Below are 14,717 nucleotides of genomic sequence, written 5' to 3'. Positions count from 1 at the left end.
AGACCCAGGCTTCTCTCTTCAACTTGCTTTCAACCATATGGAAACTTTATGGATTGAATCTTTCAGATTCAGAGCAGATAAGCCAAATGCTATTTCTCTCACCTGGCTCCAAGCACTGTTTAGTCTTCTCCAACTGGGCATAATTATTCACTAGGGATCTCACCTGTTGTTTAACACTCAAACTTGTGATGGCCATGCTGGGGACTCCATTGTCTTGAGAGGAAAGCTTACACACCAAAACATTTGGGTGGGTGAAAGGAACACAGGAGAGACTAGAGGAAAGGTATCGGTGAATATGTGGTGAGTTGTTGCTTTTCTACCTTGATTATACCTGAATGGCTATTTTTATTAACATGAGCTTGCGCTACATGCTTGATGCATGACACACGCAGACTCCCGTAACTTAGAACATAATTGTGGCACATGTATCTCCAGCTACAAATATAGATACCAAAGAGCCTAAGGAGCTCTGAGAGTCATATACCTTCATTTATTTTTTTGAGTTTTTCTTTTTTTGTGAGAATTGAATAGAAATAAAAGCTAAAAAATATCCCTTATTCACCTGGCAATTTCTTTTCATCTTCCTTTTCTCAGGTAACATCTCCTCTAGGAATCCTCCCATACCCAGGAAAAGACAGTTTCTCCTGCTCTTTACAATCAAAACCCCCTGGGCAACCCTTTCTCATACCTTTTATAGCAAAGTGTTGAATTGTGGATTTACTTGTCTGAATCTTCTTTAACCTGTGAGAAAATTGAGTGCAGGGGCTGAATCTTCCAACAGTGTATCTTCCAGTGCCAAGCACAAAAGAGTCAACTAACATGTAGCTTTTTAAAAAAAGTATCTTGTACATACTGTAAGTGTTCAATACATTTGTACATCAAATACATGAAATAATCAAGGCTAAGAAATACGATAGGAAAAAATGAATGTTAAGGAGGATTTATAAATGAGTAGAAAGGGGATTTTAGGGAAGAAATCATGATTTAAGATTATTAGTTTTTTTTAACCTGGTATATGTTGAGGATTGCTATAGAAGAAAAGGCAGTTCAATACTTTGAAAATGTGTGAAGTCTATATTCATTAGTTCACCAGCTAAAATAAGGTGGTATGCCCATGGCTGCTCATCTTTCAAAATTTTTCATAAATGTCAACTTGTTGAAAATATTTTTGAAACTAATTTTTCTTTACCTTTTAAATTCTCTTGGAATTAAACATGGTGATTTACCACTAAGACCTTCAAGATGTATTAATTTATTTAGGCCACCATAATAAATTTGAGAGAGAGTCTTTGCATGGAGATGCATTTTAAAAAGCACAGTTAATCACCCAAAAGTAATTTATAAAGGAATTCAAATTTTAACCAATACTCATAAAAAAAACATTGTAAGGAATTAAATTCATAAAAAGTTGAACATTCTTAAATCTTCATCCCCCTACTCAATTTTCTTGTACTTCACAGTGCTGCAGAATTTCTAATGCAGAAATCCTCAATAATATCCAGCACTTTTTGGCTTTTCCCTTTTCTTTACAAACCCTCCATTATTTTCTTTTTCTTTTTTTTAAACATCTTTATTGGAGTATAATTGCTTTACAATGGTGTGTTAGTTTCTGCTGTATAACAAAGTGAATCAGCTATATGTATACATATATCCCCATATCCCCTCCCTCTTGCGTCTCCCTCCCCCCCTCCCTATTCCACCCCTCTAGGTGGTCTCAAAGCACGGAGCTGATCTCCCTGTGCTATACGGCTGCTTCCCACTAGCTATCTATTATTTTATATTTGGTAGTGTACATATGTCCATGCTACTCTCTCACATCGTCCCAGCCTAACCTTCCCCCTTCCTTGGGTCCTCAAGTCCATTCTCTACGTCTTTGTGTTTATTCCTGTCCTGCTCCTAGGTTCATCAGAACCTTTTTTTTTTTTTTTAGAATCCATATGTATGTGTTAGCATACAGTATTTGTTTTTCTCTTTCTGACTTACTTCACTCTGTATGACACACTCTAGATCCATCCACCTCACTACAAAAACTCAATTTCGCTTCTTTTTATGGCTGAGTAATATTCCATTGTATATATGTGCCACATCTTTATCCATTCATCTGTTGATGGACACTTAGGTTGCTTCCGTGCCCTGGCTATTTTAAATAGTGCTGCAATGAACATTGTGGTCCATGTCTCTTTTTGAATTATGGTTTTCTCAGGGTATATGCCCAGTAGTGGGATTGTTGGGTCGTATGGTAGTTCTATTTTTTAGTTTTCTAAGGAACCTCCATAGTGTTCTCCATAGTGGCTGTACCAATTTACAGTCCTACCAACAGTGTAGGAGGGTTCCCTTTGCTCCACACCCTCTCCAGCATTTATTGTCTGTAGATTTTTTGATGATGGCCATTCTGACTTGTGTGAGGTGATACCTCATTGTAGTTTTGATTTGCATTTCTCTAATGATTAGTGATGCTGAGCATCCTTTCATGTGTTTGTTGGCAATCTGTATGTCTTCTTTGGAGAAATGTCTCTTTAGGTCTTCTGCCCAGTTTTGGATTAGGTTGCTTGTTTTTTTGATATTGAGCTGCGTGAGCTGCTTGTAAATTTTGGAGATTAATCCTTTGTCAGTTGCCTCATTTGCAAATATTTTCTCCCATTCTGTGGGTTGTCTTTTCGTCTTGTTTATAGTTTCCATTTCTGTGCAAAAGCCCCATAGCAGTACTGTGAGTGTCACTGAAGCAAACTTGGGTCCACGTGCAATAAACCCAATCTACTGACACTGGGTTGTGGTGAAAGAAAGTGCAGTGTTTTATTGTAAGGCGCCATACAAAGAGTCCGGGACAGCTAGTACTCAAAAAGCCTCATTTTCCTGATGGGTTTCAGCAAAGTGTTTTTAAAGGCAAGGTGAGGGAGAGGTGTCCCAGGGTATGTGATCAGCTTGTGCACAGTTCTCTGTTTGGTTGATGGTGAGGTTACAGGATGGTGTCACAGGGTTAATGTCATCAATTCTTTGGCTCCAGTAGGCCTGGGGGCTATGTGCTCATGGTCATGAAGTAGTTAACCTTCCATTTGGTGGGAGTTTTAGCATCTGTAAAGCAGGAATTGTGCATCAAATACTGTTATCTATGTACTTCAGAGAAGAGCTAAAGTAGAGGATATGGGGGAGGGGTCTATCCTAGGAAGGCCCCATAGGGTCCTTCTCTGTTACATGAGCCCTGATGTTCTTCCCAAAATCCTCTTAAAGTTGAGGACAGACAGATTTGGTTTCCATTTTTTGCTACCAAAAGCATCCTAATTTATACACTTGGCATAAAAATACTCTACTAATTTGGTACCTGCTTAGAGGTCTTGATCAGGGTTGTACACAACTCCAGCATGTGTCATTCACATTGACATTATTATGAATGGTACCCACTGGAGTTGTGCAGTGCCCAACTTTCATAGTTGTAAAAGGCTGTGCTGCTTTGTATCTGCTCATCTTTCCAGCTCCCCTTCAGTTGTCTTACATATGTGAGCTACAGTTGAGCCAGTTCCAACTACTTTTGCTCTCCAGAGGAACCACGGTATTACTTGGGCTTTTTGTGATCACTTTGTTCCCAATGCCAAATACAGATTCTTCACAGTTTGTTCATCTGGCAAAGTCGTGTTTATTCTTTGATGCTCTTCTCAGATATCACCTTTACTATAAAACTTTTCTTGTCACATCATTTTCCTGCCATAGGCCCTAGGCACTCATAGTAAATGACTTTATCAGATGTAAACATAGCACTTTGTATACGTTTCTATCAATGCATCTCATGATGGTTTTATGTTAGTCTTCTGTACTGACCTATGTGCTTTTTGAGCAAACAGATTTTTCTAATTGTGGCCTAGTAGAGGAAAGCCTAGCACACAGCAGATGCTTAAAGGACTCTCTCTTTGTGGACTGTTTAATGTATTCATTAACTCTCATAATTCACTGAATGAACCAAATCATTTAATATTTACAGTTTTCCACAGCAAGATCTTTTTCGACCCACCACCTAGAGTAATGAAAATAAAAACAAAAATAAATAAATGGGACCTAATGAAACTTAAAAGCTTTTGCACAGCAAAGGAAACCATAAACAAAATCAAAAGACAACCCTCAGAATGGGAGAAAATATTTGCAAACAAAGCAACTGACAAGGGATTAATCTCCAAAATATACAAACAGCTCATGCAGCTCAATATCAAAAAGACAAACAACCCAATCAAAAAATGGGTGGAAGACCTAAATAGACATTTCTCCAGAGAAGACATACAGGTGGCCAACAAACACATGAAAAGATGCTCAACATCACTAATCATTAGAGAAATGCAAATCAAAATCACCATGAGGTATCACCTCATACCAGTCAGAATGGCCATCATCAAAAAATCTACAAACAATAAATGCTGGAGAGGGTGTGGAGAAAAGGGAACCCTCCTATACTGTTGGTGGAACTGTAAATTGGTACAACCACTACGGAGAACAGTATGGAGGTTCCTTAAAAAACTAAAGATAGAGCTACCATATGACCCAGCAATCCCACTCCTAGGCATAATTTGAAAGGATGAATGCACCCCAATATTCACTGCAGCACTATTTATAATAGCCAGCACGTGGAAGGAACCTAAATGTCCATCAACAGAAGAATGGATAAAGAAGATGTGGTACATATATACAATGGAATATTACTCAGCCATAAGAAGGAATGAAATAGTGCCATTTGCAGAGATGTGGTTGTAGCTAGAGATTGTCATACAGAGTGAAGTAAGTCAGACAGAGGAAAACAAATATTGTATAGTATCATTTATGAGTGGAATCTAGAAAAATGGTAGAGATGAACTTATTTGCAAAGCAGAAATAGAGTCACAGATGTAGAGAACAATCTTATGGTTACCAAGGGGGGAAGGGGTGGGTGGGATGAATTGGGAGATTGGGGCTGACATATATAACTACTATGTATAAAATAGGTAACTAGTGAGAACCTACTGTATATCACAGGGAACTCTACTCAATGCTCTGTGGTGACCTAAATGGGAAGGAAATCTAAAAAAGAGCGGATATATGTATATGTATGACTGATTCACTTTGCTGTACAGCAAGAAACTAACACAACATTGTAAAAGAACTATACTCCAATAAAAATTAATTAAAAATTTTAGCATTTTCAATCCCCCATTATCACATTTACCCAGATGCAGCAATATTTACTTCTTCTATCAGTTGCCAATGTCAACTAAAAAAAACCCAAACAATACCAGCATAGTAAGGAGAAACTTTACTCAAAAGGTTAAGTGTGAGGAAGGGTCTGTTGCATTTGGGGGAGGAGAACTATTGCATTAGGGAGAATGCTGTGACCCTAAGATCTGCAAGCCTCTCAGTGGTTAATCAAAAGGGGTTTTTCTTCGCTTAAGAGGAAGTAACAAGGGTATTAAGGGTAGGGTGTGAGAAAATGGGATAAAAGAGTAGCTTGAGTGGATGGTAGATCAGAGAATATTTTACCCTGAGGTCAGCCTGTTCTTAGCAGAGATTATATGTTGACTCAGTCTGACAGTGAGTCAGAGTTCTGGAGCCTGGAGGAAGGAGTGAAACTTTACAGTTTGATTAATAAGCAGTTTGTTCCAATTGATTAGTAGGAATAAACACTTCAGATGATAATTTATGAGACAAAAAAAATGGCAATTTGGAATATCTTTGTCTGACATTGCCATAGGTAAACAAGAGGAGGCATCTGTGGAAGGGTGGTTCTTAGGAATAAGCTGTTTTCCACAACACGAAGGGCAGAGAGATAACTTTTGCTGTTTTCCAGGATTAGAGGGCTCAGGTAAAATTCAACATTGTCACTAATAATAGTTTTCAGTATTGAAGGACACAATTAGATTATATAAATCTTTATGTTCTTTTCCAGTGGTCATTACACAGCCAAGCAAATGTATCCACTTGTTAAATTTAATTACCTTTTATCTTAGAGAGTTCTCCCAAATTAAATAGGTCAGGAATTTTTATAAAGAATCAAATATTGCTTTCCTGTCTATAAAGTGTGGACTGAGTATCAGAGACTTATCAGATTTCTTTCAAGCTAAAGTCACCTTCATTCACTTGATAAGACTGTAGAGGGCACAGTTAGACTGAAACAAAGCTTGAGTGAAAGAGTGTGAGAACTTTATTAAACAAAATACACCTAGCTGATACCCAAATGTGTGCTGTCAGTGATTCATATCTGCCTTTCAGAGCAAAGGTTTTTTAAAAAATCTTTTTAAAAGAGGGTTTTCTTATTTGTCACTTTACTTTCTTTTTAATTAATCCTAACAACATTTCATGTGGGAAAATGTGTTTGAAGAGATGGAATTATAAATGAGTGCAACATTATTGTTATAGTCCCTGTATTAAAATGTTATTGTAAGCTAAGGCAAGGAAGTCAAAGATAGTAGATTACGAGAAAACTGCTGGGGAAATGAGCAAGCATTATTAAAAACAAGTGACAGGTTTGTATTACTCTATTGGAAGTAGCATATAGTAGTGGAAAGACTAAGGAATTAGTTGGGCTATCAGTAAGCTATTTGAAGCACAGCTTTTGCAAAGCTAAGTAAAGTTTTCTCTAATCATCAGCTAATTTGTGGTTTCAAAATCCTGTAGTGTTCTTGATGCAGTTACCACCAAAATGAAGCATGCCCTTCTCCCTAATGGCCTACTCCTCCCCTTCCTTGTACTATATGTGCAAAACAAATGACATATCTGAACTCTTTATGTTCTCTTTTCACCCTGCTTTCATTCCACATTGCACCAAGATTTTATTTACAACATCAGTAATGGCTTTATAATTTCCAAATTCAAAGGTTTTTCTTCTGTTTCATTTACTTTAAAATCTCAATTGCTTTTGATTTTTTGCTCCTCACAGATGACTCTTATCTTTTTGCTGTAATTGTGTTTACTATGTACTACCTGTTACTCTTTTTACATATTTAGCAAGTCAGTTTGTTACTTTGAGTGCTTCTTTTTGATTTTTCCCATTCCATTATTTTGGGAATTCACCATACTTCTGTATTTTGTGTGCTGGTTCTCCTCTATCAGATTATTTATTCAATTTTATATTTCCAGCTAAAACCTGCCATTGGATTGGCTGTTACCTCAGTGGGAAATGGCTATGGTATCCATGTAATGTACTCTCACTAAAGCCCCAACTTTATATAGCTAATTGCCTTCTAAATATTCATAAATGGATGTCTTGCTATTCCTTGAAAGATAGCTATTCAAAATCATTTTTTCTCCAAACCTAGTTCCCCTTTCTGATTTTCTCATTCTTCTATCTCTGCCATAGCCTTTAGATACAAAAAAATTTGAATGTTTTTTCAACTAACACTCTGTAGGCTCCTTGCTATCCTCCTAGGCCAGGTCTTTAGGCCAAGGTAACTAGTCTCTGGATCCATTAGAAAGTCCAAGGGGGCAGAATTTTCTTTATGCTTTGTTCATTAATGTAGCCTAATCACAAAGGATGATAACTAGCTCAATTAATATTCATTAATAAATGAATGAGCCCAAATACCCAAAGTTAGGTTCTCCTATTATTTATTTTACATTAATTACCAGATGAATATTTTTTAATACCACTTTTGTATTGCTGCTTTTCTGATCAGAAACTTCATTTAGTCTATTTTGTCTCTTTTTTTCTGACTTTTAAGATTGCCCATTTTTCTATTCTAAGGAGGTCCTAAGAAACTGAATTAATGTTGTGGGTAAGAGTGAACATACTGGAGTTAAACAGCCTGAGTTTGATTATTGTTCTTTCATTTACTAACTGGGACAGATATTTAATTTTTCTGTGCCTTGATTTCTACGTCTGTAAAATTGAGATAATGATCATTGGATTGATGTTAGGATGAAATAAGTTAGTGCCTCTTAAGCACTCAATCAGTGCCTGGTATTTAATGGATGCTCAATATGCATTATTATTATTAACCTCTACATTTGAAAAGCGTCTGTACAGTCAGTGACATCCAAATGTTTAATACAACATATCCCATCTTTCAAACAAAATTTTACATGTAATCCCAATCAATTTATAAAATACAAAATAAGTGTGGCTTTGATTATTTGTACCCTCCGCTCTTTCATAAACTCGTAAGTGTCCTTGACAAAATCCCCAAACTCCGAGAGCTACAATTTAAAAACCACTGGTCTCGTGGGCTTCCCTGGTGGTGTAGTGGTTGAGAGTCCGCCTGCTGATGCAGGGGACACGGGTTCGTGCCCCGGTCCGGGAAGATCCCACATGCTGCGGAGCGGCTGGGCCCGTGAGCCATGGCCGCTGAGCCTGCGCATCCGGAGCCTGTGCTCCGCAACGGGAGAGGCCACAACAGTGAGAGGCCCGCGTATCGCAAAAAAAAAACCCAAAAAACAAAAAAACCCCACTGGTCTCAGTAACTTTTTTTTTTTTTTTAATATTTATTTATTTGGCTGCACTGGGTCTTAGTTGCGGCATGCGGACTTCTTAGTTGTGGCGTGCGGAATCTTAGCTGCAGCATGTGCACTCTTAGTTGCAGCATGCATGCAGGATCTAGTTCCCTGACCAGGGATCGAACCCGGGCCCCTTGCATTGGGAGCACAGAGTCTTACCCACTGGGCCACCAAGGAAGTCCCTGGTCTCAGTAACTTTTGATGTAAGTATTTACTGATTGACTAAGTCATGTTGAAAACCATTAGATTGTAGAAAGAGCAGGCATTTTAATAATGCTTCTATTATATTGCCTGTCTCAAATGAGGGTATTGTAAGACAAGGAAGTTACATTTGAAAAATATTATCTAGCACAGACAATTTATATCTATATTAGTAAATTAATTTAGATCAAAGGAATAAACTTTTTTATAATAAATGAGGGGTAAGTTTGAAGTAGAAATCATATTTAAGGAATCAAAGTATTGTGTTATTATAATTGTCATATATAGAATAGATTATTTGCCCTTTGAGCATTTGTAGTTGACTTAAAACATTATTCGTTTCTGAACTAAACCTATAAGATGTAAAAAGCATTTTCTAAATGATAATATTGATATTAACAATACTTATCCTTTTACCTTCAACTCTGTAAGCTTAGTAAAACTTCAGACTTTATTGATATCCCCATATCTAAAAGATATTTATCTCTACTGCTTAACTGGAAATTTTTGAGAAAAAATTAATTGATGTTATTAAGAGAAAGGTGTCATCTAAAATTATACTGTCTTATTCTTAGAAAGAATTTCCTGAGTGATCCAATGAACATCTGACTAAGAGTCATGTACCCTTAAAGGGGTTGAGAACATATTCATGAGATATTTTAGTCCCTTCATTTTACAAATGAGAAAAATATGAGCCTGCTTAGCTAAGCAATTTACCAAAGATAAATGATTGCATATTAAATATTAAGAAGTATTAAAATTTCTGTTCTCAATCCAATACTCTTTCCACCATTTGGAAAATTAATCATACAGTCTCAAACATCAAAATATTTTTTCCTGTATCCAAAAGAGAGCAGAATGTCATGTTTTAGAATCCAGATGACATATCAACTTAAAAAGCAACATAAAAAACACTTTTAAAGTAAACCTTTGGATTAAGCAGATGATGACTGCTTGATTGGTAGTGGCTTATACTGGAATATAAAGTAAATCAATAAGCAGAAATACTGCAGTCATCTGTTTTTCTGAATCTCAATAAACAGAGCTGTTCTAAGAAGGATTGAGAAATAGAAAAAGGTTGGTCTTTCTCCAATCTGTGGTTGTCTTTATTGAACTCATTTTCTTTTTTCTTTGCCCTTTTAGGTGCCTCTTATCTCTGTTCTCTCCTTCTCCTACCAAAACTTCTTCTAGGAAACTTATATCAAACTTGTACTCAAATGTAAATGGCTTACAAGCCTTAAGGTGCTGCCTCTCCCAGGGAAGTGTGAGGAGTGAGATTTAAGAGGGGCAAAGAAAGGTAAAGTTATAGAATGTATATCTAAATATGAAATTCTAAGCATCAATGAGGAAGAGAGTAGCAGTTTTAAATTGTAGGAGGACAGACTTCCCAGTGATTTTAAAACCATTGTTAATCTCCACAAAGAAACAAAAACCAAACAAACAAACAAATATGCAACAAATATAACAGCCAAACACAAAAACAAAAATTAAAAACCCCAAATTAATGGGACCTGACTATGTTGAAACTGAGATTAATATGTGGAGTATTGATTTCTCTAATAAGTTGAGTCCCTCAGTCCATGAACATGGTATATCCCTTTATTTAGGTATTCTTTAATTTTTCTCAGTAGTATTTCATAATTTTGCATATAGAAATCTTCATATCTCTCATTAGATTTATTTTTATGTGTTTCACTTTTTAGATATTACCATCAAGAGCATCGTTTTCTGAATATCCTATTTGCTGTTGGTCTGTACAAATACAATTGATTTTTAAAAATACTGACCTTGGATTCAGCAACCTTGTTCAATTATCTTATTCAAATGGCTTACCTGTAGAATTTGTTTCAAATACCATAATGATTAAAAGATCAATTCTCTAAACCAATGTAATAAATCTAAGATTTCATACAAACAATAATGTTTTTAAAAATTCATACAGCAAAAATTGACAGGAAAAGAAGCATAAATATGTAAATCCACAATCATAGTGGAATATTTTAACACAACTCTCTCAGTAGTAGGTAGAACAACCAGCCAAAAGTCCATGGAAGATTTTTAACACAAATATCAAACTTGATCAATTTGAAATATATAAAACACTCTACTCAACAATGATGGAAATCACACTTTTAACAATTATATATAGACTACATTACAAAATTAATTATATGGTTGTACAGAAAGCAAGTCTCAACATATTTCAAAGACTGAAATACAATAAAATATGCTTTCTGACCATTGAGATGTTGAATTAGAAATCAGTAACCAAAATTATTTAAAAATATATCCAAATGTTCAGGAATTAAGCATTTTACTTAAATAATCCACAAAGAAGAAATCACAAGTTTCCCCCACAAGCATATGCCCTAACAGAGTTTGTATCCTATTTATCTAGTTTCCTTTAGGGTCTGATAAGGCCAACTGAAGATGCTTACTAAATGCTAATTGGGTGTATCGGCAGAACTCTTGGTTTTAAGCAACATGATATGACTTAGATAACTTTAAGAAAATGAATTTATTACAGTGATATAGAGTAGCTCACAGAATGGTTTGGAGAGTCAGAGAACCGTGGGTCTAAACTATCAGCCAGGAGAAATGTCTAAACTTATTTCATGGTCTGATCTGGTGAAGATGAGATTGCCACTACTGCTGGATTACTTGATTACTCTGCAGATTGTAATGCTGAGCTCACAAACACAGAACGTTAGATGCTGCTGGAAAGAGGATATTGCTTCCACTACTGTTCTTTTGTGTGACCAGAATAGATTCTACAATTTCTGTTTTTCACTCACTCACTGGCAGCTTTTAATTGCAAATCTGGGGCATATGCATCCAACTGATAGAATTCCATTTTTGTGCTAATGCCCTAGTTTCAAAGGAGGCTGAGAAAACAAGTACTTGAGATCTTTAGCTTCTATGGTGAATGGTGGATTTGCCTCATAAAGTGGGAGATTCCTAAGACATAGGGAATGGACAAGGTTCATGCAATTTATCTATGACTTTCAGGCAGACATGGGTCTTGCCAAGACACTTTGGATAGTCTATTTACTGATCTGTAGGTTCTCTGAGCATGATGTCATCAAAATAGAGGATAAGTATGATGTCAGAAGGTCAAGGTCCCTATGAGCTAAGCTGTGATATAGAATGAAAAAGCTGAGACAATACAGTGAAATTAATACTGCTGCCTTGTGATTTGCAAGCAAATTGTTCTGATGTTCTCAGCTTTTTAGAGTAAAGGAATAAAAGCATGTGCCTAATCAATAGCTATCGATTACTTAGAAAGCAAAGCAGGTTCCTTAGAACCTTATTGATTTGTTCTAGTGAAGAGACCACATATAGAACAACAGCCTCAATTTGCTGTCTCTAGCTGATCAAATTTATAACAATCTTCTGTTTTACTCCTGAATACTCTGACTTCTACACTAGACAAATTGAAATTTTAAAAGGGAATATGATAGAAATCACCAACCCTGAATTTGTAAAATCTTTAGTAGTGAAACTAATCACTGTGATTCTCTTAGGGATTTAATCATGCTTTTGACATATTATTATAGTAAATAGAGGAAGCTCTTGGGGCTTTTAGTGGGCTCTTCCTAATAAAAATATTATTCCCTGAGACATGCAGCCAAGATGGTGATTCTGCTTGTGGCTGAGTGTACTACTTTAATGACATACTAAGAAACTAATGAAATATTTATGGAATTTTTGGGCATCCTACTAGTCCTACTGAGAGGCAGACTTAAGTCAAACTGCCATTTATCATTTCATCTTCATGTCTCCACCCTGACTAGTGGAGAATAGTGGTATTGAAGGTACCAAGAGTCAATACAGTGAAGGCTAAAGAGGTTGGGATGGGAAAAATTGACTTACATTTTCTAGGTAACTCTTCTTGGCTAAGTCATTACATGTCTCCAATCATGGTGAAAAAAATGTTAATATATATTGTAAAATTGACTTCTCCTTAGAAGGATGGCAAGTGAGGGTTGGAGAGTCCTTTCTTTATTGGAATCTACCATTATATCCTCATCCCACTACAAAGAAGTCCAGTTCTTTTTCAGTCAATGCCCCATTCCAAGATGCCAGTTAAACTCTCATAATAAAGCAGTCATCAGAATTAAATGTTTAGTGTTATTCTATCTCAACCTGTGGATGCAAGAAGTAAGACTTTTATCACATTCACAGGAAGTTAATGATATTTTGGCATTACCTTGAGCTGGGAATTTAAGACTGGAATATTACATTCTTATTACATTGGTGTATCCTGTTGTCTTTATTTTTAATTTATTTCATTAATTTATGAAAAGAAATTTTATTGTGGTAAGAAAACAATGTGCGATCTACTCTCAAATTTTTAAGTGTAAAATACAGCCTCTGGCAACTATCATTCTATTCTTTGTTTCTACGAGTTTGACTATTTTAGATATCTCATATAAGTGGAATCATGCAGTATTTGTTCTTCTATGACTGGCATATTTCACTTAGCATAACGTCTTCAGGTATATCTATGTTACTGCACATGGCAGATTTTCCTTCTTTTTTTTTTGCGGTACGCGGGCCTCTCACTGTTCTGGCCTCTCCCGTTGTGGAGCACAGGCTCCGGATGCGCAGGCTCAGCGGCCATGGCTCACGGGCCCAGCCGCTCCGCGGCATCTGGGATCTTCCCGGACCAGGGCACGAACCCGTGTCCCCTGCATCGGCAGGTGGACTCTCAACCACTGCGCCACCAGGGAAGTCCCTATTTCCTTCTTTTTTAAGGCTGGAAAATATTCTATTGTATGTATATATCACATTTTAAAAATGTATTCATCCATCAATGGAAATTTAGGTTTTGTCCATATCTTGGCTATCATGAATAATGCTGCAGTGAACATGGTAGTGCAGAAATCTCTTCTAGATCTTGATTTCAAATCTTTAGACTATATACACAGAAGTGGCATTGCTGGGTCATGTGATAATTCTATTTTTAAGTTTTTGAAGACCCTCCATACTATTTTCCATAGCAACTGTACCATTTTACATTCTTACCAACAGTACACAGTACTTCCAATTTCTCCACATCCTTACCAATACTTTATTTTATTTATTTTTATAATAGCCATCCTAACAGGTTCAGGATGATATCTCATTGTGTGTTTTTTTTGTTGTTGTTTTTGGGGGGGGGGGTTTTGGTCTGCGCTGTGTGGCATGTGGGATCTTAGTTCCCTGACCAGGGATTGAACCTGCACCCTCAGCAGTGAAAGCACATAGTCTTAACCACTGGACCACCAGGGAATTCCCTCATTGTGGTTTTGATTTACATTTTCCTGATGATTAGTGATGTCGAGCACCTTTTCATATATCTGTTGACCATTTATATACCTTCTTTGGAAAAATGTCTGTTCAAGCCCATTGCCCATTTTTAAATTGCGTTATTTGTTTTTTTTTTTTTTTTTTTTTTGCTATTAAGTCATAGGAGTTTCTTATAAATTTTGGATATTAACCCCTTATCTGATACAGGGTTTGCAAATATTTTCTTCTATTCCATAGGCTGCCTTTTCATTTTGTTGATTGTTTCCTTTGCTGTTCAGAAGGTTTTTAGTTTGATGTAGTTCTACTTGCCCGTTTTTGCTTTGTTGCCTGTGCTTTTGGTGTCATATAGATAGGACATCATTGCCAAAATTAGTGTCAAGGATCTTTTCCCCTATGTTTTCTTCTAGGAGTTTTACAGTTTCAGAGCTTATGTTTAAGTCTTTAATCCATTTAGAGTTGATTTTTGTGTATTATACAAGAGTCCAATTTCATTCTTTTGCATGTGGATATCCAATTTCACCAACACCATTTGTCAGTTCTGAGAAAGAACAAAGCTGGAGGCATAACAGTTTCTGATTTCAAAAAATATATTACAAACCAACAGTACTCAAAACAGCATGGTACTGACAAAAAGACTAATGGAACAGAATAACGAGACTAGAAATAAACATATGCATATACAGCCAACTGGTCTTTGACAAGGGAGCTAAGAATACACAATTGGGAAAGGATGCTCTCCCAGTGCCCTTAGAAGTAACCATGACACCCTACAGATTTGGAAC

This window comes from Neophocaena asiaeorientalis, unplaced genomic scaffold (assembly GCF_003031525.2).
Source record: "Neophocaena asiaeorientalis asiaeorientalis breed wild unplaced genomic scaffold, Neophocaena_asiaeorientalis_V1.1 scaffold361, whole genome shotgun sequence".
NCBI classification, from domain to species: domain Eukaryota; kingdom Metazoa; phylum Chordata; class Mammalia; order Artiodactyla; family Phocoenidae; genus Neophocaena; species Neophocaena asiaeorientalis.
Note: the sequence above shows the minus strand (reverse complement) of the source record.